A 24,215-nucleotide genomic window follows, 5' to 3' on the forward strand; every position below is an offset into this window, starting at 1 on the left:
AGAAAAGCATTCTAGTCAAAGAGAACAGCAAATGCACAGGCTTTGAGAAAGGAATGAGACTCGAGGACTGGAGAGGTAGAGGGACCTGAGGGCAAAGGGGAGGGAGAGTGGGGCTGGATGGGATGAGAGGGGTGGGACCATGCAGCGGGTACCATGTAGGTACAGCAACCTGGAGTTTTTACAAAGTGCAGTGAAAGCCACGTTAGGGGATCGGGTAGGGGAGTGAGGTGATGGTGCTAGTGTTTCAGGAACATCCCATGGCTATCGATGGGGAATAGGCTGTTAGGGGCATGGACCAAGAGGCAGCAGTCCAGGCGAGAGACAGTGGTGACCTGGCCTATAGCAGTGGAAGAAAAGACGGGAAGAAGCGGGTAGAATTTGGATAGATTTCAGAGGCAAAGCTGATGAGACTTGCTCATGGGTTAGACATAGGGAAGAGAAAGGGAAGAATCAGGATAATGTCCGCATTTCCAGATTGAGCAACTGGCTGAATAGTGTGCTGCTTCCTGAGATGTAGAAGCCTGGGGAGGATGGTCAGGGTTGGTTTAAGAGGTAAAGTCAAGTTCAGGTTTCAACATATTAAGACTGGGAAGAGGCTGAGGTATAAAATGATCACACTGAGCAAGAGGGGAGCAAGCTTATTAAGGAAATGTAGTCAGATTGCCTCAGGCATTGGGTGTCCAAATAAAATATTTTTTCCTTTCTTTCTTTCTTTCTTTTTTTTTTTTTTGAGATGGAATCTTGCTCTGTTGCCCAGGCTGGAGTGCGGTGGTGCCATCTCGGCTCACTGCAACCTCCGCCTCCTGGGTTCAGGCAATTATCTCACCTCAGCCTCCTGAGTAGCTGAAATTACAGGTGTGCACCACCACACTGGCTAATTCTTGTATTTTTAGTAGAGATAGAGTTTCACCATGTTGGCCAAGGTGGTCTCGAACTCCTGACTTCAAGTGATCTGCCCGCCTCGGCCTCCCAAACTGCTGGGATTACAGATCACAGGCATGGGCCACTGCACCTGGCTCCACTTAAGGTTTAAAATCATGAATTAAATGCCAAACTGTGTCCAGTCATGTTCAGCTACTTAGGTGCAGTCCTCAAGAGGGCAGATGAAGGGTTCATCACAATGTTAGGGTGTTGCCAGCTCATTATTTTGAAGGCAGAGAGGGCCAAGAGAATTGAGGCTAGGTGCAATTTGCCAGGTGCAACTACAGTGATTGTGATGGAGACTGCAATGCATCCACCCAAATCCATTTTCCTCTCCTTCCTTCCTGCATTTCCCCGATTTTCTTGCAGGTAGGTGTGGCCCTGAGACTGGCTCTAACCAGTGGAATGGGAACCGAGGTCTTGAGGGCCACTCCTAAGCCTGGCCCATTAAAACCTTCCAAATGTGTCTTTCCATGCTTTTGTCCCCGCTGAGCTGTTTTGGTGACCTCTGGGGGAACCATAGAAGCTGCTGTTGAAGATGGCACAGTTGCAGTCAGTTTGTGTTGCTGAGGCCTGTGTGAGGCCACTCTACCACCACACTCATATCCACCTTACCCTGACACTTGTGAGCTAGATTATGTGAGCTAGAAATTAATTCCTCTTACCTTGCACCATTACACATTTTGGTATGTTTGTTACTAAAGCCGTGCCTGCCCCAACTAGTACAGTGACAGGTCATGTCAGAGGGTGAAGAAGCAGTGGAAACTAATGAGTCAGAGGGCCACATGGGAGCCCATCTCTGCCACTGAAACCTCAGAGAGCTTAGTGGCTCACCTAGAGAAACTAGGGCAGTGGTTCTCAACCATAGCTGCAAATTAAAATCACCTGAGGACCCTTAAAAAACCCTGAGGCCCAGGCTGCACCCAAGACCAATTAAATCAGAAGATCTGGGGAAAGGGTGAGGCCCAGACATTTTTTAAAGCTATCCAATTGATTCCAATGCGCAGCCAGAGTAGAGAACTACAAAACCAGGATGAATACCTAGGGAACCAGATTCATGGATCTTTGTCCAGTGGGGTTTTACAGCTATTTTATGATAAATAGGAGCCTCACAGCTGAGTAAGGGAACACTGCATCCAAGCCTTAGTAGACACCAATAACGGGGTGACTGTGCTCAAGATCCAGAGCAGACTGGAGATCTTGGGGGGATGCCAATCGGTTACAGAGAATGACCATGAACCAGCACCTTCCTCTCTCCACTCCAATACATGTCAGGGGTATTTTTGAGACACAGTCTGTCACTCTGTCACCCAGGCCAAAGTGCAGTGGCATGATCTCGGCTCACCGCAACCTCCACCTCCCAGGTTCAAGCGATGCATGTGCCTCAGCCTCCTGAGTAGCTGGGATTACAGGTGCCCACCACCATGCCCAGCTGATTTTTGTATTTTTAGTGGAGATGGCGTTTCACCATGTTGGCCAGGCTGGTCTTGAACTCCTGACCTCCAGTGATCTGCCTGCCTTGGCCTCCCAAAGTGCAGGGATTACAGGTGTGAACCACCGCGTCCGGCCAGATTCTTGAGTTAAATGAGATTCAATTTGAAAAAACCCACTTTGCCCCTGGTTGGCTGAGATTTACATTATCTGCTGCTATCAAGAGGAATAAAAATGTCACATTGAGACACTGGGTTGCATGGCTTGAGAAATAAGTACCTGCTCACCTGCATTTTAATCATGAGCATTTCATTTTATTGTTTTCGATTTAAAGCAGGCACTGTTTATTAATTGACCACACTAGAAAAAATCCAGGTAGACACCTTAGTTCATCCTCCTAAGAAGCCAATTGATCTGGTCTTCCCTGCTGCCAGCATCTCCACCTTCTACAAAATGGGTGGTCTTTTTCTTCATTTTACTTCATGGAGAGGATAATTTTAAGAGCCACAGGAAGTTATTAGCTTCTTTGAAGTGTTTTCCAACAGTATAGATCTCATGAATCAGATCCTCCATACAGGCGATGCCACATTTATCAAAAGATTGAGCAATCAACGTGTTATCTGCCAAGGCAATCCGCTTCTTATTGATTTCGCAATAACCACGCTTGTAGATTAGTTCATTGACTGGCTTCAGGCTTGGTTACCCCCATGCAACATGTGATTCTACGATCCTCAACATGTTAATTGAACCCTTGTTGTGCTTAACAAAGGTTCCATTGAAGATTTGACAAAGGCAAAGAAGCTATAACACTTTTCAGACCTTTGGACTCACACCATTGATACCTCTGATTCCGATGACAAATGCCAATTTGGGTTCTGCAGATACTTAGAAGTTGTCAGTTTTTTTTGTCATCCAAGCCATTTGAATTTCAGTTCTGTACATATGTCTATATTTCCTGTGATAACGCTTCACTTTTTCATAGATAAGCTTCCTCCTTGCCTTTCAAAGCATTTTTTAGGCAAACTTCTTTATCGGGTGCTTAATCTTCAGTTCTACAAAATTCCTTTGCTTTTTCTTAAGGGTTTCAGGCACAGCAGGAACCTTCTCCTCTTTGATACCTCCAGGGTTCCAGTGGACAAGAGCGCACTTTGTTTTAAAACAGCCTCTGTTGTCATCTCTAGGACTCACTGTAATGGTGGAGATTTCAGGCCCTGGTCCATGCGCATGAAAGAGATTTTTGTGGCAATTGGTACTCAAACCACTGGTTCAGTTCATGCCCTGATCCTTTCTTGGATGTTACCCAGGTTTTTGGCCCTGGTTAGCTGGTTTGCAGACAGAATTCAGTGCAAACTCATCCCCTCAGCTGGCAGTTACCTCAAGGAGTCTATGCCTGTGTCCATGTCTGGATCATCTTTATTTCCTTCATCAAATTAACCACAAATGTTTTTTGCTTATTGTAGACATTCAAAAATACCAACAGATTAAAGGATAATAGTAACCTTAATAATAATAATGATGATAATAACAAGACATGTTCCACTCATACTTTTTTTCTTTTCTTTTTTTTTTTTGAGACAGAGTCTCACTCTGTTGTCCAGGCTGGAGTGCAGTGGTACAGTCTCAGCTCACTGCAACATCTGCTTCCCGGGTTCAAGTGATTCTCCTGCCTCAGCCTCCCGAGTAGCTGGGATTACAGGTGCGCACCACCATGCCGGGCTAATTTTTGTATTTTTAGTAGGGACAGTGTTTCACCATGTTGGTCAGGCTGATCTCGAACTCCTGACCTCGTGATCCACCCACCTCAGCCTCACAAAGTGCTGGGATTACAGGTGTGAGCCACCATGCCCAGCCTCCACTCATACTTATTCAATGGCATTGCTCATACTTGAGAGCTCGTCTATGAGCCATTTTTACTGTAAATAAATTTCGCTATAACTTTAAAGAAAAGTTTTTAATTGTCTCTTTAATTCCTTAGTCTTTTACATAGCTTCTTTTAGATTCTGAGGTTTTCTAAATTTTCTTTCATAATATTCATATGTGTCCATTTGTATAAGTAAAAAGGAATATAAAGAAAAACATTTCAAATAGTCTATACTCTTACCATCCTGATGACATCTGTCAAAAATTTTTAAAAGTGCATGCATATGTACATGGTTAGAATGTTTAAACAGCATGTGAGAGTATGAAATGCTATGAGAAAGCTGCCTGGAACACTCACCTTTACACTGCCCTCAGCTCCTTTCCCCATAGCAATGATGTAAGTGACTATTATTCCGTTCAGAAAGTGAAATGTCTATGTCAAGATGCAATTTAATATATATATATGTACGTAGATTGACAGATACAGACAAAGACATATATAGATAGATATTTGTAATTTACATAGAAAGAAGCCTATCATTCATAGTGTTCTCTAACTTGCTTTTTTCAAAGAATGTATCTTAGAGATTATTCCATATCAACACATATGGACCCACCTCATTTTTTAACAGCAGCAGAATATTCTATAGCGTGACTATGATGTAGTTTATATGACAGTTTTCTCCTGGACTTTTAAAAGTTTTCAGATTCTTGCCATTATGAACAGTGCTACAACCAATATCCTGGTAGCCCTATCTTTGCCAAATTTTGTGGGTAAATTTTTATATGCTAGACTTCAATTGGTGTTTAAAATATCTCAAGAGCTAATATATGATTTGAATAGTAAAAACTGCACATTCTGGCCATCAGAGAGGTGTAGCCCTGAGGTTAGCTATCCTGAGAGGAAGAGAAAGAGTGATTTGCTTTTCTACATCTCCAAGTTCTAGAGTCAACATGAGCAGAGGCAACCAGTCAAAGAAAGCTACCTTCTTTTCTTTACTTTTAAAGTCAACACCCAACATATCAGTGATGTTTCTGTCCCTGGGTGACCAGAAATGGCCTAGGAACTTGTGAATTCCAAGTAGTTTTTCTCAACCTCAAGCTCACTCACTGCGTCTGCCATTTTGTCTAAGCAAGGAAGGGATCAAGGCAAAAGAAGATGGAGGAATGGCTGTTGTGAAACCTGCTGCTGTCTCATACCCAGCCTGAGAGCGAGCCTGAGAATGCATATTGGAAAACTGATTAGCATTTACTCTTTAACAGAAAATGTGGAATATAAACACATGCACACTAAGCCAAAAGGGTCTTCCAGTTTCCCTTCTTGGAGGAAGAGATTTGTCTACAAGAAGGATTTTTCATCCTTGGCACTGTTGACATGTTGTGCTGGATGGTTCTTTGTTGTTCATGGGGAAGTGCTGTTCTGTGTATAGGAGGATGCTTAGCAGCATCTCTGGCCTCTACCCACTAGATGCCTCTGGCACCCACTCCCCAGGTCACCCACAGTTGTCTCCAAATGTTACCAGATGTCTCTCTTGTTGGAAACAACTGGTCTAGGAGCACACACACACACATGCACATATATTTGTGTCATATATTTATAGTAGGTGAATAGTATTCTCTTACATGGTTGTACTATAAATTATTTACTCAATCTCACTTTGATAGATATTTATTCCTTTTTTGAATTATTTTGTACTATAAACAATTCCACAAGGAATATATTCTGCAAGGGACAATTCTCAGATGTGCAATTGCTGGGTCAAGGCTAAGCACATTTGACATTGTGATAGATATTAACCAAATTGCTTTCCAAGGAGAATGCACCAATATTCACTCTCACTAACAATGTATGAGAATGCCTGTTTCTATACGCCCTTGCCAATTCAGCATGTTAACAAACCTTTTCATGTTTTTTAATCTGAAAGGTGAAAAATGGGATTTTTCTGTCACAGCTCTGCCGCTGTGTTCAGTTCTAGAAGAGGTATTCTAAAGAGAAGTTGCTCAAAAATGCACCTTCCCATAGATGCAAAGACCAGGACAGAGAATTCTGGAGAAGAATTCTGATAAAACACTTCAGTTTCTTTTTTCTTTTTTTAGGTTAGGTCAAATCCAACTTATCTAAGCTGCTGGAAATTGCAAATGATTCTCAACGAGAGACCCAGCCCCTTGAAACTGTGTGCTTAATTCACACAACATGCCAGAGCATGATTTCTGGAAAGGCTTTTTGCATTCCTGTAGATCCATATATGATAAATACTTTTATCATTTTCTGTGGCGTTCACCATCATGGTGCTGAGAGGTGCTGTCTGCTTTCATCTATGTGCTGAATTACAGATATACATGATCAAATAAAGTCAAGACAAGAATCAAGCCTCATAAAAATCTTGCCTACAGCATGTACCCAAAAAAGTCAGTCACGCCAAGGCTATGCAGGCCAAGTGAAGCCAGAAGTTGTGCAATTACCCAGAAGAGGTTGAAATTTCTGACAAAAACAGGGACCTCATTGAAAATGTAAGCATAAAATGAATCCTCATTAAAAGAGAAAAAAAAGGCTGCTTCAATACTTTGCTAATGTGAACACTAAAAATCATGATTTCTGACCTCCAGTATGTACTTCCAGTATGTACTGTGAAGCCCAGGGTGAAATAGATTTTCCATTCCCTGATTTTCTGGGTTGGTCACTTTGGCTCCAACTTAAAAGAAATTTTTGAATCAGACCAGAGTGTTCCACACTTTGCAGTTGCTTGATTGAAGACAAAGATCTATTCGTTCACTCAGGACTCATATATTGGAAGCCTACTATGTGTCAGGCCCTCAGCTAGACTCTGGGGAAGGTACTAATGAGGAAGACACCATAGCTGCTGGCCTGACCTCACATGAGAGAAGACCTGAGAAGAGAGGCTGGGGACCAGGGGAATAGAGGAGCTTTGCTGGTGTGCACAGCTGCCCCCATGCCTACTAGTAGCAGCTCTTGGGATTTATCATAGTCCAGTCTGGCCTGAAATTAACTGACCAGTGCAAAGGGCTCCTGGCTATTGTTAGGAAAGTAATTAGAGTGTGAGTTCTGATCACCTCCTGTTTACTCTCTTGGTGAAGGAGGGATCCCTTGCTCTAATTAATATGAGATGGCCAAACACAAGACACTTGACACTGGATAGGTGAGGTTGGCATCAGTTTATTTGTCACACATCCTCACAGCCTTGGGGAGGAGGATACCATGCACCATGTGAAGCCACGTTGGGGTTACGCTTGTGGCAGAGGGAACCAGCAGGGGCCGTGGGAATCAGGCCTTGTAGTAACAAGAGGGTGAGGTGTCCCCAGGTTCCTGTAGGAGGATGTCATTGGCTTGTTTTGATAATTTTACAGGCTGGCAGTGACATGGAACCTAGTAGGTTTAGGTCCAGATAGTGGGCAACTGGTCTGGCTGATAGGGGAACTAGCTGGGTGAGGAATCTTTCCTGGTGGGTGGGGGGCATATCTGGTGAGAGAAAGCAAGGGGACTCAGGGTGAGACCTTTGGGATCTCATGAGGGTCAAAGAGGGTCAAGGCAGCAGCACATGACATTTCAGGTCTTACAAGATAGTCTGTTACATTTCTTACTGACAATTTTCCTTCTCTATCTCTTCCAATAGTAGCCCAGGATTATCTTTGAGGATATGGACCAAATTTCTGCCAACTGCAGCCTGAATACAAGCATACAATTAACACTTGCTGAACAATTGTTGTGATACTGATTTTCTTTTTGTCTGTCTGACACACAGGCTCCCTTCTTCTGATAATAGCATCCCAATTTGGGGAAAATGGCTCTCCTCACTCTCAGTCCACGTGCCCCTGAGGTTCTGATGAGTTTGAGTCCCCTTCCAGGACTCCAGGGGTGGGTGAGTCACTCAGACATGACCAATCAGAGTACTCTATCACCCTGGCCATGGTGATTGGTTAAGAGAGACATGTGACCTGGGCCAGGCTCAACTCTGGGACTTTGCTAATAAGAAGGTAAAATAAAGCTCTTTTTTGATGGAGATCTTAAGCTGGAAACTATAAGATCAGAGCTGAGGCCGGGCGTGGTGGCTCTAGCCGGTAATCCCAGCACTTTGGGAGGCCGAGGTGGGCGGATCACGAAGTCAAGAGATCAAGACGATCCTGGCCAACATGCTGAAACCCCGGCTCTACTAAAAATACAAAAATATTAGCTGGATGTGGTGGCACGCGCCTCTAGTCCCAGCTACTCGGGAGGCTGAGGCAGGACAATCGCTTGAACCTGGGAGGTGGAGGTTGCAGTGAGCTGAGATCGCACCACTGCACTCCAGCCTGGCGACAGAGCGAGACTCGGACGAACAACAACAACAACAACAAAACCCAGAGTTGTTGCAGGACCAGCTGTAAAGAGGGCCTGCATGGGAGTGAAGGTGATACAGAGGAGCACAGAATGTGGTGGTGGTGTTGGGGGACAGCATCTGAATGGATGATGTCATTTCAGCTTCTAATCCAGCAATGCTGGGATTGTAAATATCCCTGAGCCTTTTATAGTCTAACGAATGAATACATTCTTTCTCTTTTACTTTTTGGCTTAAGTTGGTTTGACTTGGGTTCCTTTTACTTGCAGCTAAAAAGCTAATAGACAGCCAAGGCCAGGTGCAAGTGGCTCATGCCCATAATCCCAGTACTTTGGGAGGCCGAGGCGGGTGGATCACTTGAGGTCAGGAGCTCGAGACCAGCCTGGCCAACATGGTGAAACACCATCTCTATTAAAAATACAAAAATTTGGGTGTGGTGGCGCACGCCTGTAATCCCCCGCACACTTGTAATCCCAGCTACTCAGGAGGCTGAGGCAGGAGAATCACTTGAACCCAGGAGGCAGAGGATGCAGTGAGCCAAGATGGAGCCACTGCACTCTGTCCTAGGGGACAAAGCGAGACTTTGTCTCAAAAAACAAAACAAAACAAAACAAACAAACTAACTAACTAAAAAAGACCTAATAGCCAGAAGTAGAGTCACTTGCCTTTTGAACAGGAAGGGAGCAGTTTGTACTAACCCTGGTAATGATTTAATCTACTACTTCTTCCTGGTTCTCCTCCTTAGGTAACAACAATGCAAAACAACCGTCCAATGGCTTAAAAACCACCCCCTGCCCCCTAACCTTGCTCCAGCCACACTTGTGCTCTTTCTGTTCTTTCAACAAAATAACCTCTGTCCCACCTCAGGAACTTTGCTATTTCCTCTGCCTGAAATACTCTTCTCCAGGTCTTAATCTGGCCACTTACCTGAAATGTCACCGCCTCAGAGAAGCCTTTCCTGAACTCAGAGCTAAGGCGTTGGCCCAGTTACTCTATCTCATGATTATTTTCATCATAGCTCTTATTACCATCTGACATTTTCTTGTTGGTGCATTTTTTTATTGTCTGTCTACCCCCAAGACTGCAAGCTTCAAGAGAACATGGATCTTCTCTGTATTTCCAGGGCCTGAATAGTGCCTGACTCACAGCAGGGGCTCAGAAGTTTGCGGAAGGAATCAATGAACCACACATGTAACTATTATTTATGTTGGTACATGTAGCTTATGGAGGCTCTTTAAATAACCTTGAGTAAGATAATCTTACTCAAAGTTTTCATCTTTTATGGTATTGTAAAAGATGATAACCTTTTATCATTATCTTTTATATGGAGGAAAATTGAGGTTTGGAGAGGTTGAGCAATTTGCCCAACGTAACACTTGTAGGAAATGGTAGAGATGTGATTTAAACAAAGGAACTTTTGACTCGAAAATATGTGGTCATGCCTTTTCAGTCACTACCAGATTTGTCTCCAATCTCAACATTTGAAAATTCTAACAGATATAAATCCTTGCTAGATCATGAGTTGCAGTCTGGAACTGATTTGTGTTCTCTCTGTAGTCATCACAGAGAACTGACCGTTCTCTCTGTACAAGATCTTTGGGGACATCCAGACCCAGAATTGGTCTAAATGGACATCTTAATAGGTATGGTAGAGTCTGATAATGCCTGGAATGCATTTCAAAAGAGATTATTGAAGGGTAACTAAAGGGTTCTCGGTAAGAGAGGTCAAGCCTTTAAAAGAAATTTTGAGACAAAAATACACAGGCAAAGAGAACAGTAGGGAGAGATCACGATGGTTGCATATGCAAGGGTCGATGTGGGTGGGATATCGGGAGATGTGTGAAATGCAGCCTCTCTTTGGATTGAATATAAAACATGAAAAGAAAATAAACTCAAGGTTTGGAATTACTGTAATTGACATGTGAATATATTGTTGGTTGTAGAGAGAATCACAAAGTCTGAATAAACTCTGTACAAGAGAAAAAATACAATATAACAAAATGACAACATATAATAGAAATTGAAAGACTTATTTGAAGTTCAATTGTGTAAAACATCCAGCTGTCAAAGATTCAATTTCTTATATTTTAAAAGTTTATTTAATCTTTAGGTAGACTTCTACATGCAAGAATATAAACTGAGCAAAGAAAAGTTCTTTTATCTGCTTCTTTGAGAACCTGAATTCATCCTTTTCATCATCAGCCATTCAAGAATAAAAGCCCATGTGATATTAAAATAAGAAAAGTGAAAACACCCCTTTCAATACCTGAAAAGGATGTAATGGGCCACATTATACATGTGTATGTGTCAGTTTCTGATGTTTAGGAATAGCCACATGGTGGACATGGAACCCTATGGCTTTGTGTAATAATTGCAAACGTTTTGTTTTTTTCTGTGTTTTTCCCCCTCGATTCAGAACACTGATCACCTTAACACATTCATACTTATAAACATTTTCTAATGGTCTTAATATTGCCCAAACTGAAGTTGAATTTACTATTGTAAAGCATTGTAAAAATACTTTATACCGGCTATATTAACTCCATATGAGGGTTAAAATTGGGGAATTGAGTAAAGCATAGAATACTAAAATATTTTATCACTTAATTTTTTTATCCTGAAATAATGTTAGCCTTACCAAAAGTTTTTAAAATGGTGCAGAAAATTCATTGAATTCTTGCATAAGGATAATATGATTATGAAAATCAGGAAACTAACAGTGACATAACACTATTATATATGCTCATAGAATACAGACCTTATTCAAATTTCACTAGTTTTCCCATTTCTGTCTCTTTTCTGCACCAGGATCCAATCCAGAATCCCATTTTACATTTAGTAATCAGGTCTCCTTGATTTCCTCCAGTTTGCAACGGGTCCTCAGTCTATTCTTGTCTTTCATGGCCTGGACACTTTTAACGAGCATTGGTCAGTTATTTTGTAAAATATCCCCACAATTGCAGTTTGTCTGATGTTTTCTCATGGTTAGATTCAGGTTATACATTTTTAGCAAGAATACCAAAGAAGTGAGATGCCCGTCTCACTGCATCATATAATGGGATACATGATGTTGATATGCTTTATTACTGACGATGCTAGCCTTATTCACTTGCTTAAGGTGGTGTCTGCTGGGTTTCTCTACTATAAAGCTGCTATTTTTCCCTTTCTAATTAATAAATATCTTATAGGAAACTACTTTGAGACTATGTAAATGTCGTGTTTCTAATCATCCTTTCACCCACTGCAACAATTATTAACAGTGGTGTCTGCCTAATGATGGCTTTGTATTGTCCTTATTCCTTTTACATTTTTTAGTTGGAATTCTTCGGTCAGGAAGATCTGTACCCTCTCTCCCATTTATTTATTCACTTAACTATTTATTAGTATCAGTACGGGCTCATGGATATTTATTTTATTCCTTTGACATGACCCCATTATTTTCTGGTACCATAAGTTCATCTTGCTTTTTTCTTGCCCCAGTCCTGGAATCAACTATTTATCTAAGGAGCTATAGTTCCTTAGCCATAGTTTATCGTAAAATGGCACTTGTTACAGATCTGGGTGTTTATTGTAGAACTTGCAATAGAAAAGGAGTATACGATTTTCTCTCTCTGGCACACAGACATTAGGGATCTTAAAGCTGATGAACTTCCCATGAACAGAACAAAGCAGATTCTGTTTTTATCTTTAGGTTTAATTAATAGTGTAGAATTTTGATTTTCTGAAATAGTTACAAGTCACTAGATCTTTGATGTAACAAGTAAGACATAGTTCTCTTATATGTGGCACTTCTCAACAAGATAAAAGTCTTTATACGAAGTTAAATTTGGAGGGAGAATTTACTACTAATTTGGGGTAACAAATTAAAAACCTTCAATTTTTAATTATTTATACTCATACAATATTGAGAGATAGAAATATTAGTTTTTTAAGATACTTTGCTTGGTTCACACCATGCCTAAAAAATATCAACTTTGTGTAAGTATTGGAGACAGAAGATTGAACATGGCATAGTCCCTGTCTTCAAGTGGCTCACAAAACTCCTTCGAGGCTCATTTTACCCTAATCACTTATTTGCTCCAGTTTTCCCTGGTTCGGGTAAACTTACTTTTTTCCTCTATGAATCCATTCTTTTCCCTGACCACCTCCTTCTGGTCATTCCTCTACTCCATAAGTCATTTCCCTTTTTCCTCAGCCCATATACCTCAACTTCAAAAATCTGCTTAGATTTTTCCTGCTGGCAGGGCGTGGTGGCTCACGCCTGTAATCCCAGAACTTTGGGAGGCCAAGGTGGACGTATCACCTGATGTCAGGAGTTCGAGACCAGTCTGGCCAACATGGCAAAACCCTGTCTCTACTAAAAATACAAAAATTAGCTGGGCGTGGTGGCTGGCGCCTGTAATCCCAGCTATTTTGGAGGCTGAGGCAGGAGAATGGTGTGAACCCGGGAGGTGGAGCTTGCAATGAGCCAAGATAGCGCCACTGCACTCCAGCCTGGGCGACAGAGCGAGACTCCGTCTCAAAAAAGAAAAAAAAAAATTTTTTTTTCCTCCTCCAAGAAGTCCCCTGCTAACATGTCCAGTCTCATCTAGTTGTATCTTTCTCCAGCTCCTGAGGCTAAGGAGATACTGTCCCACAGGCATCTCAAATTCCACACAAGTGGAATGGAACTCATTCTATTTCTTTCTGTTCAGCCCCAGCTCCTTCCATTTTGTCTTCCTCCAGTGTTCCCCACTTAAATAATGCTGTTACTGTCCAGCCTAAACAAGAAACCTGGGGGGACAACTGGGACTTCTCGACTCCCTCTAAGCCCTGGTTCAAAGGTCAGCAAGCCAGTGAGTTGTGACTTCTAAACAGTTTTCTATTTTGCCCCTGCTTTCTCATTTGTATCAGGAAACTGCCTTCATTCAGGTCCTCTTTCTTATCTCAGGTAGCACTGGCATCAAATAGGTCCCCTGAAAAGTAGACTCCCAAAGATTCTGGTGAAGGTAGAGTGTTTGGAAGGTGATCCCAGGAAGTGAGAGAGGGGAAAGAAGAAGAGGTAACAGAAGTGTGCAAATGAGTAGGTCACCACGGCTGTCAATGGGTGCCCAATCTACTGGGACAACCCATCCCTCCACAAGAGACTTCGGGGAGCATGCCTCAGAAATGTCTTCCTGAGTTTTGAGGAAGCTGGGATATTTATCTACCGAGACCAGCCCTCTAGCTAGAGCATACTCTCAAACACGGACACACAGGAAGTCATCAGCACGTGTGGGAACTTTGTGGAGATCTTTGGAGGTGGTGGGGCGGGAGGGGGTCTGACAACATCAGTACCTCCTAACTGGTTGTCTTGCCTCCAGGCTTTCTCTCCCCACCAACCACTACTCCCTAAGTAATCTTTCTAAAATGCCAAATAGCTCAAGCTCCTCACCTGCTTAAAATCTGTTGGGGTTCAGAATAAAATCCGAATGGCTTGATCTTGACATGTTAATGATCAATCAATGCACTATCTCACTCCCAACTACTCTTTTAGCTGCTTCCCAGTACTCAGTGCAGACTCCAGGCATACTGTGCTAGCTGTGGGGTCTCAGAGCCACACTCAAGGTCCCTGCACACAGCAGTCCCTCTGCCTAAAGGCTGCTCATAAATATGAAACATTTATTTGATTTTCTAGGACATTCCAGGCACTGGTGCTAGACACAGTGAATACAATAAAGAATAAGTTACAGTTTTAGTTCTTCAAGGAGCTCACTCTCTAAAGGGAGGATACAGACATACAAAAAGAAACACACTATACATTGAGTGAAACCCCATATTAGAGAAAATGATGCCTAAGTGGAGACTTGATGGATTGACTTGATGCAGGGTTTACCCTGAAGACAGGAGGAAACAGGCTTGTGTGTACAGAGAAGCTTCTCGAATTTCTGAATGGAGAAAGTGGGGTGTCAGGAAGAGGTGAGGGAGAAGCTGGCCGAGTCGTCAGTGGTTCCTTTGGCTTCTAGGCAGCTTGAGCATTATTCCTCACATCAAGACACAGTGAGGGTCCCTTTTGCATCCTACCAGGAGGTTTTCCAGATTCACTGTGGGCATCACCTCCTCTAAGAAGCCTACCCTAATTTTGTCCCTCCTTAGACACTCATTGTTCTCTTCCCACACCCCTAGGAAACTCCTCATGACGGATTGTGTTTTAAGGTGTATCCTCCCCATGGCCTGCTAGCCCCTTTGAAGAAAAGGCTGCTCCTTCTCACCTCTGTATCTCAGTGCCTGGCCCAGTGCACAGCCCCTGCAGCTCAGAAACACCTGGACCCCTGAGTGCCTTCAAGGAAGCCAGAGGGGAAAGACTGACAGATGCTGCTCCTCAGTTCCCTCTAAGCCAGTGGCACACGTAAGTGCTCGGCACAGGGTCTTTCTGAGCACTCGAAGTTGCTGGAGACACTAGACTTCAGGTATAGGTTTTCAACAACTGAACAGAGGCTGTGGCAATTTCCTAAAATTGGTTGCTTTAACTACAAATAACAGTGATTGTGCTCTGCTAATAGCTGTGCTCCAGAATTCTTAAACTTACCCTTCCTCCTTTCCCTCTCTCCTTCCTTTCCTTCCTTCCTTCCTTCCTTTGTACCACTGCCTGCAATTCTCAGACAAGGGCTTTGACGTGGAGAGTGGTACGGAGAGACGTGCTCTCTAAAGTGATGTAAACACTCTTTGCATTTCTGCTTTGGCTGGACTCATAGTCGAGTTCTCTGCTTGACTTTTTGAGGGTAACAATAGCATTGGAATGGGTAAGGGGTGGGCAGTGTGCGCTGAGTCTTCTGTGCCTCAGGAGGCTCAACTTCTGGAAGGGTGGGAGCTGGAGTGGAGCAATGAGGGTGAAAACATCTTTTGGAACAGTCTGTTTTCACTGCCTCTTCTTCCAGGGTGACAGCAGGTGGCAAGGAGGGGGCCACTGATAACTGTGCCCCCACTCCAGACCCGAAGCTTTAAAGGATAAGTATCAAATTCTTCCTGTCCTCCTGGAGCAGAAGAGCCAAATCCAGCCGGCTCTGCAGCTTCTGGCAGGTTAAAAAGCATGCATTTCCACATGACTTGCTGATTTACACCACATTTTGACATGTTTTAAAAACCTCCCTGCAGTCCCTTTTGCTGGCTCTCCTGAACACTGGTGTTGTGGAGCTCTGTGCAGAGCTCCAGGTTTATTTTCTGGCGTCTGCTGTCTATGTGCCGCCTTTGTTTTGGGCTCTCCCCAGCACATTGCCCCGTTGTCCTTGAGGGAGGAAGCCGGCCAGTCTCTGGCTTCCTTTGTAACTTCCCAGTTCCTCTGCTCACAGCCTCTGCTCATCTGCTCACCCACCCCAACCACTTTGTTTTAAGTGCTGTGGGATTGAATTTCTCATCTTCAAATGCAAACAACCATTTGGCTTCGTGTCCATTACACAGGCACCTCTGGGGGCACATGCAGGCACTGTGGCCCCGAAAAACTTCAGAGGTGAGCGGTCTTCTGGATGAGAGGGCCAACAATGGCTCATCTCCTAAAGATTTCTCTAAACAAAATCAGTAGCCCCAGAAAACACAACGGCTGTCCTAAGCCTATCCCCTTGGCACCTGTCTCAGAAAAGGCAGCATGCAGAGTGGTCAGGAGTTCAAGTCCTCAGAGCCCTCCTCTGAAGCTGTGACCCTGACTGGTCACTTTAGCTCTCAGCTTCCCTTTCCTCATCTGTAAAATGGGAATAGAAACTGAATCCGCTTCATGGGGCCGTTGTATTACATAAGCTGTCATACGCGAAATGTCCATCACAGTTTACCGCCCCAGGCATCCTAGCAATTATTAAGTCACAACAAGGAGGCTGCTACTGTCCTGGGACCTGCGGAGCTCGGCTGGCCTGTCTGAAAGGGCCTTCTCGCCCTCGAGATTCCTTCAAGTCCCATTCTCTCCGAGCCCGGGTCCGAGGGTCCCCTTGTGCTTGCTCCTGAGGGTGACCTGCCCATGCCCCGGGGCGAGCACAGGTGCGGCCCTGACCACAATGCGGGCGTGGGTAGCCAACGTCTGGGGAGGTCGAGAGAGCCTCGAGGGAGGGAGGGAGGGAGGGGGCTGGCCCAGGAACCCGCCTGGTCCCGGACTCTGGGCGGCCGCCGGCCTCGCGCCCCGCCCCCGCCCCCGGGAGCCCCGCCCCGCCGCGGCGCCCCGCCCCGCTCCGCTACGCAGCCTCACCGCCCGGCCGCCCTGCGGGCCACGCGCGGCGATTTGCCACGCGCCGCGTCACCGGGCCGCTCCCGGCTTGGGCTCCCGCGGGTCGGTCAGGGAGGCGGCGGCGGCTGAGCGGGGGCGGCAGGGCGCGACGCCGCCTGGCCGCCCCGCCCTGGGAGGCGCCTGGGCCCTCATCAAGTGACCAGTATCCCTTCCAGGAGAACACGGTCCTTCAGAGGGAAGCGAGCTCCAACCCGCGGCCCCGGCGCCAAGCCGCCGTCATCTCCTTCCTGTGCCGGGTGATCGTCTCCTCACCCACCCGGAAAAACATAGTCCGCCCCCACGTCCTTGTGGAATAGCGCCCGCTTCCAAGCACTGTGACTCTCTTTGCCCTACCGTTGTCTTTCCTATTCCAGCTACTCTAGAATCCACCGAGAGGATAATTCAGCCCTGAAAAGAAACTGATCGGGAGAAGCGAGGAAGGCAACCCAGGAGGGAGGGGAAGACAGGGCTGGCGGAGGGACACCGAAGCAGAGGCCGTAGTGCGCAAGCGCACCACAGAACGAGTTCCGGTCTGGCCGGGGCCTGTCTCCTAAAAATAGCCCCGGTGTGGGGATCCGTGCGCGGATATCCCGGCGAGTCCCGGGCTGAAAGAGGCGGCTCCGGGCGGCGCGGAGCGCTGGTGGCGGGCCCGGGCTGCGGCGTGTGCGCGCCCGCCAGCTAATCCAGAGACAGGGTGAGGGCCGCGGGCAGCGGGGCTCAGTCCGCGGCGCCGGCAGTGCTGGAGGGGGCGGTGTCTCGCTTAGGGGGCCGTGTCTCGCTTAGGGGGCCGAGTAGGGGTTGGGGTGGGGGTGCTGGGGTGGGGGACGGCGCGGCAGAGAGGGTCGCCCGCGGGGCTCCGGGGACCCCTGGACAAGGCCATGTCCGGCTTGGAGGGGGCCAGGATCGCGGCCGCGCGTCGGCAGGGCGGGTAGGGTGCTGGGAGGCGGCGAGGGGTGGTCGGGTCGGGGTCGGCGCTGAGGAGCTAGGCGCCCGGGGAGGTGGGGGCGGGGTGCCCCGAGGGCGGGCCGGGGGGCTGGATGGGGCTCGGCTGGGCGGCTGGATGGGGCTCGGCTGGGCGGGCCGAGGGCAGCTCAGCGGCGCGGGCTGGTGGCAAGCAGCCTCCCCGGGCGCGCACCGCTTGGGGCCGGGGGGCGGTGGTGGACGTCGCCTCCTTGAAAGTTGAAGGAGTTCTCTGGGGCCCCCGGAGCTTCTCCGGGGCAGTGCGCCCCGAGGGCCCTTTCCTTCCCCTTTTCCCTCCAAGTCCGGGGGTCTCCCTGAAGGGATTAGCCCCAAGTGCGGGGGGCCTTCTTCCCTGTTGGACTTGAAGAAGTTCCCCCACTTCTGCTTTGGGAGAAGATTGGTCTAACGGGGCGGAACGCTTAGGTACGAATTCTGTGAGTGTGTAGATGTCAGTGGCGGTGTCGCTGTTTGCGGCGGACACCTGCGCTTGCGGACGCCCGATCGTGCAGGGAGACGTCGCGGGGACAGAGGGGCTGCACAGGGAACCGCTGGCTGCCCCCTGCCATTCAGGTAGATCCCAGCACGCAGAAAGATTTTTTGTGTTAGAAACTTTGCTTTTTGGCTTGATTTCATGCCTTTGAGCAGTGAGGTTTCTTAAAGTAAGTGAGATAGCGCAAACAAGTTTGGAAAAGGTGAGCAATCCTGAATAAGAAAACAGTTTTTCTTAAAAAGTGTAACTAGAATTGTTGCTCACATCTGAAATAGATTCCTGAGCTGTGAAGCGAGCCTCCTGTTATGGTCCAGCAGGGAACCGTGTGTAGCTTGACTGTAATGTAGTGTTAACCTGCGTTTTAGTTTACAGTGAGATTGGGCTTCCAATAAATGCCCTGTTAGAAAGGCCTGCCGTGATGTATTAACAATAGCATATGTATTTTTAAACAAACATTGTCTAACATTTTTTTTCGGGTTTTTAGCACAGTATGTTTCCCTTGTGTCTTGTATCATCTATTACTATATGAAGAGGAGGTTCTCTAAAGCTGTAATTAGGTGTACATTACCCAAGAGTACTTTCCCTTTAAGAATCCAGCTGTGTTGTTTTGGCAACTGCTAAGTACTCTAGTTGTCAGTTTTAAGATCTGTGGTACCTTGGCAGTTCTTGAACAGTCTGTGGAAAAGGTAAACAAAATAGTTCTTTTTTAAACATACAAAAATGACATTTCTTTTAATATGAATTTAGGAAGTGAGGATAAAAATAACTGTATTGTGCCTTTATGGCTTTTGTATGTACAATTTTTTTTTGGTGTGTGAATTTTTTGGAGAGCTCAGTCTCTATTTCTTTTTCTGTAAATTACAACTTTTAGGGACTCAAAAGTTTTCACTAAAGCAGATGCCGATTTAGATTCGTTTATATTAAATGTCATAAACACACGTATGTTTATCATAAAACATTAAGATCAGTATTTGTTACATGTGGTGATGCATTAATTGACAATAGAATCACCTTTAATTCTCAGTGAGCATTGTTGCAAAAAGTTGTGATAATGGTGTTATAATAATCAAAAGTACTCTGAAGAGCTAAAACTGGTGATTTGAATGATTGTAGACTCTAGATTAACAATTTTGTTGAAGAGTATGCTTCCAGTAGCTACTTAGTGAAAACAGTGACTGTGAAGTAATGGTGACCTCTCTAAACGCAGTTATTTGCTTCCCTATTTCCTTTGATTCACACTATGGTTATATATAAAATTGTGGTTTTATTTCATAGTAGAACAGAAGTGTTAAAATTACACTTAACTCTTTACTTGCCTTCAAAAGTTTTTTAAAAAGTTACATTCTGAGGGGTGTTCAGTGGAAGGAAAATAGCTTATTGAGGCCCAGAAATAATTGTAATGTCACCATGTTGAATTATGGTTTGAGAACAATTTCCTTCTGTATTCTTAGAGTTTGTTTTCATGTGGGCATGTGCGACAAAGATTGTTTTTTTGTAAATGCAGTTGGAAATAATCTCTTAAAAATGTTGAGTTGTTTCAAATGGTGATGTTATGTTTTTCAAAGCCATTTCATTACAATTTGCCTTTTCCATCTAGAATACATTGTGGGTTAATATTAATTTTATTAATATTCCAGCAATAGTAGTGTCATCCATTAATTGCCTACCAGAAAGAGGAGTATTGAATTATATTCTGAGGTTGGTTAAGTAATTATGGAAATGTTTATTAGAATATGATTTTGGAGTTTGAAATAGTCTAGTTAAATATTTGCAGTAGATTTGTGTTCTGATTTAGGAGGAAGAAGCCGTAAACAAATTTGTTACTGAAAAGTAGCATGCTTGTCAGTTTTGGAAAACCATCTTTTTTCCTCCCTTTGCTGCTTTTAGTCTGGCAAGAAGAATGTGGTGTAATATACCATGATAATGGGCCTGGATTTGGGGGCATTTCTGATTTCAAATATTCTGTCTTGTCATAAGACCATGCACCGGTTACTCATGGTACATATGAATGTTTCAAAGTCTAGCCGAAGTTTTTTTTATGCAATGACACTATGAGAAAACTGGTTGTGGACCGAAAATGATCACTATTTCTTTTTTCTAGATAAGAAAGAAAATCTGTGGATTCTTAGTAAATGGAGAAGTGAGTGCCTTCTCTGCTAATGTTTAAATAATAAGTGTAAATATGAAAATCAGATCACCCTTTAAGCTGGATAACCTCAAGCAAGAGAATGCTTTAACATATGCTGATTTGCAAGCCCCAGTAAAGGAAGGCTGCTTGACTCTAGTCAGATCTTGATTCAGATCCAGCTCCACTGCTGACTAAGTTGAGATATCTCCTGTAAAATGAGATAGAATTACATTACCTGTCCCGTGTTGGAATTAAATGAGATAATGAGTGTAAAATTCTAGCGCACTGCCTGAAGCTTAATGTGCAAAAATGTGTGTTGCTTGATCTCTCTGCATCCCTTCTGGCTGAAGATTATATAGGTACCCTGCCCAGTACCTATACGTTTAGTGTTTGTGACCAAAAGGATTTCGTATAGTATATCAATAGAGAATGCTTATGTATTTGTTTTGGATAAAATATCCCAGCATCCTAAATTCATTGTCAGATTATACATAAAATACTTGATTGGCTGTTTTAAAACATTAGAATTTTGATCTTCAACCATAGTTTGTTTCTAATCTCCATAGTCTCCCCAAATATTTTTCTAAAGGTTCAAGTTAAATAGAAATAGTTTCCCAATCTTCAGTGAATTCTGTCTTTTAGGGATTGTCTGTGGGAGTGGTCTCTAAGATATGGTATTTAAAATTTAAAATTAGAAGAATACTTTTGTAATCTACCTTGAATAGGTATTTTAAAATAGCTTTATCTACTGAAGAAAAGTTTTTAAATATTTTAATATTGAAGGTTATTTTCATATTTTAAAGTAACTTCTTTAACAGTTAATCTGTAATTTTTTAAATACTTTTATTTGGTGTGAAATTAATGATTTTCTTTGTGTATAGTCTATCTGTGTGCCTTATAAGAAATGGACCTTGTGTCCGGTTTATTATAATTAAGAGTGTAAATCCATTTGTTAATTAGTAAGTCTTACACATAGCACATGATATAGGTTGGTTCTTATTTAATAAGTACTAAATTTTTATATAGAGGCTTTATTTATACTTTAATAATTAATATTTATATTTACTGAATTTAATTGATGTTTACTGAATTTAATATTTTAATTATCTTAGTCAAGATGAAATCATAAGCATATGATTTAAAAATATTAGCTCCTTTTGAGGTGGAATACTATATTTCAACATTGGTGTATGAAGGCAGGTAATTTACTTCATCATTATTTTAACAAGTGATGTTGATAAAAGCCAGAGGAACAAACATGGGTGAAAAACATATTAATTAATCAAATGTCTAGTAAATACCAACCCGGGCATGTCTTTTTGTGGTTGTCTTGAATTAATACTAATTTTATTTCCTTACACAAAAATATAAACTTCAAAAACAAAATAAACAGGAAAAAATAGAACAAAGCAAAAACAAAACAAAAAACTTTAATACATGGACTTAAAAAATTCTCACCATTATTAAAATTATATGCTTGAGAAATGTTTTCAGCAGTGATCAGTAAGTTTATACTGCATGAGCTGGACGTTTTTACTTCGTTACTTGTGTGACCAGCAGCATGCATGTGCAGGTTGACTTGGATTCATTTGAGGCATGATTTGTGACACTTGGAACAAAGGGCTGCTTCCCGTTCGACCTGGTAAGAGAACTTGTAACTTTTGGGCTTAATAAAACAAGCTGCTCTTGCATTGAGTAATACTATATTAGCCTGTTTGACCTCTCATCCTCATCCTTAGCTGTCCATCTTCTACATAGAAATTGGAATTATATTTCTAGAATTCAGATCTATGTGTCATTTCTTAAAGAAAAAAAAAAACAACTTTGAAGGCATATGAGATCAATAGAGAGGCAGTAATGTCAGGGATAGAAGATTGGCCTATAAAATCAGACTTCCTGGCTGGGCGTGGTGGTTCATGCCTGTAATCCCAGAACTTTGGGAGGTGGAGGTGCGTGGATCACCTGAAGTCGGGACTTCGAGACCAACCTGGCCAACATGGTGAAACCCTGTCTCTACTAAAAATACAAAAATTAGCTGGGCGTAGTGGCTCACACCTGTAATCCCAGCCACTCTGGAGGCTTAGGCACGAGAATCGCTTGAACCCAGGAGGCAGAGGTTGCAGTGAGCCGAGATCACGCCACTGCACTCCAGCCTGGGTGATGGAGTGAGACTCTGTCTCCAAAAAAACAACAACAACAACAACAACAGACTTCCCATCCTAAGTTAAAATACCTACTGTGTTCTTATTTAGCTACTTACACTTTGTGTTCTTTGGCAAGTTCTTAGGATTTTTGAGGCTTAGTGTATAAAATAGTAATTATAACATTATTTCATATGGTTTTTGAGAGGATTAGATGAGGTGTGTATTATAAAGTGCAGTGCCTGGTATATAACCTGCATTAATTTTCCTCCTACTATTACTATCATTACTGCTACTGCTATTGCTATTAGTCATGGCTCACTTTATAATATGATTCCGTTGTATCTTTTGAGGCTCATTTTCAGCCATCACCTTTCAGTTTCTATGCCCTAGTCAAAGCCAACTATTAGTGCTAATCTGAAAAGGCTATGTGTTTTCATGCTGATGACTACTACTGTTATTTCTCCAGCCCAGACTTCTCTTGAGTTTGATATTCAGTTGGAAGTCTAGTTGGAATCTCAGATATAATATAAATGATATAGCTAAAATATAGCTATATTTTTCCTCTCCCCTAGCCTTCTTCCTACCTCTAAACCCTGGTGTTTCTGCTGGCATTCCCTATATCCATAAATGGCAGTACCTAAGCCAAAAACTTATGATATTATTCTTGATTCTTTCCATTTCTCTTAAATCCAATCTATCCCCATGTCCTGTTGTACCTTCCCACTTTATCTTGAGCAGTCCACTGCTCTTAGTCTTCATTGCCACCTCTTTATTTTAAGCCATCATCCTCTTGCATGAAATACTGCAGTAATTTTCTAAGTGGGCTTATTTCTCTTCTTGCTCCACACAAGTTTTTTTTTTCCTTCACACAGCAGCCTAAGAATCATTTTAAGAGTCTACATTGGATCATATCATTTTTCTGCTTAAAATCTTCCAGTGACTTCCCATTCCTCTCAAAATCAAGGCTGTCCTCCATTCTGTGGCCGAAATGGCCCTGAATGATCTTTCTCCTTCTCATCATTCTTCCCCTCATTCATTGGATGCCAGCCACGAAGGCCTCTCAGTGTTTCTTAAATGCACCCTTTCTTTTAGGGCCTTTTGCACTTTTTGTACTCCCTCCTTGGGATATTCTTCAAATGTCTGGCTTGGCCAAACGCTTTGGAGCTTGGCCCAAATCTCACTTCTCACTCAGAGGCCTAATGTGACCATCCTATTTAATATTGCACTCTACCATTTTACTCTCTTACACAGATTATTTCCTTCAAGACAATTGTAATTTGTGTATACCTGGTTTGCTTAGTTATTGCTTATTTATGGTATTTGTCCATTACCTGAATATAAACTCCATGAAGGCAGAGGCCTTGTTCATCTTATTCTTAGCTGTATCCCCAGGCATTAGCATGCTGCCTGGCACTTGGAAGATAGTAGATATTTGATGCTTCTGTATCTTTGTTCATGTTTTTGCCAATGATCGGAATGCTGTCTTGCTCACATAGTAATAGTTACTGAACTACTTATCCTTTAAGTCTTGGCTCAAATGTCATCTGTGATACCAGTTTTAATCTCCTAGACGAAAGTTTTTTGCTCCTGCTTTTGTGTGCCCATGATATATGCACTGTTTGTTTTAGAGTAAATCCCTTGTTAGGTATTTAGAATATTATAATTGATGTCAGTTTCTTCTATTAGGCTGAGTTGCTATGTCAAGGACCAGCTAGCTCTTTTTGTGTGCTCAGTATCTACC

General features: G+C 43.4%; 1 protein-coding gene across 13 annotated transcripts in view; it reads left to right on the plus strand.

Moving 5' to 3' along the window:
- Positions 1-17,333: 17,333 nt before the first annotated feature.
- The window catches only part of MEF2A (myocyte enhancer factor 2A), a 160,900-nt gene continuing 154,018 nt past the window's right edge, over positions 17,334-24,215 (plus strand). For 12 of the 13 annotated variants that reach the window (XM_077938236.1, XM_077938238.1, XM_077938233.1 and 9 more), the window contains exon 1: positions 17,334-17,446. The gene's annotated coding sequence lies outside the window, so the exon portion shown is untranslated. 13 annotated transcript variants of the gene reach the window in all.

Source organism: Macaca mulatta, chromosome 7 (assembly GCF_049350105.2).
Source record: "Macaca mulatta isolate MMU2019108-1 chromosome 7, T2T-MMU8v2.0, whole genome shotgun sequence".
NCBI classification, from domain to species: Eukaryota; Metazoa; Chordata; class Mammalia; order Primates; family Cercopithecidae; genus Macaca; species Macaca mulatta.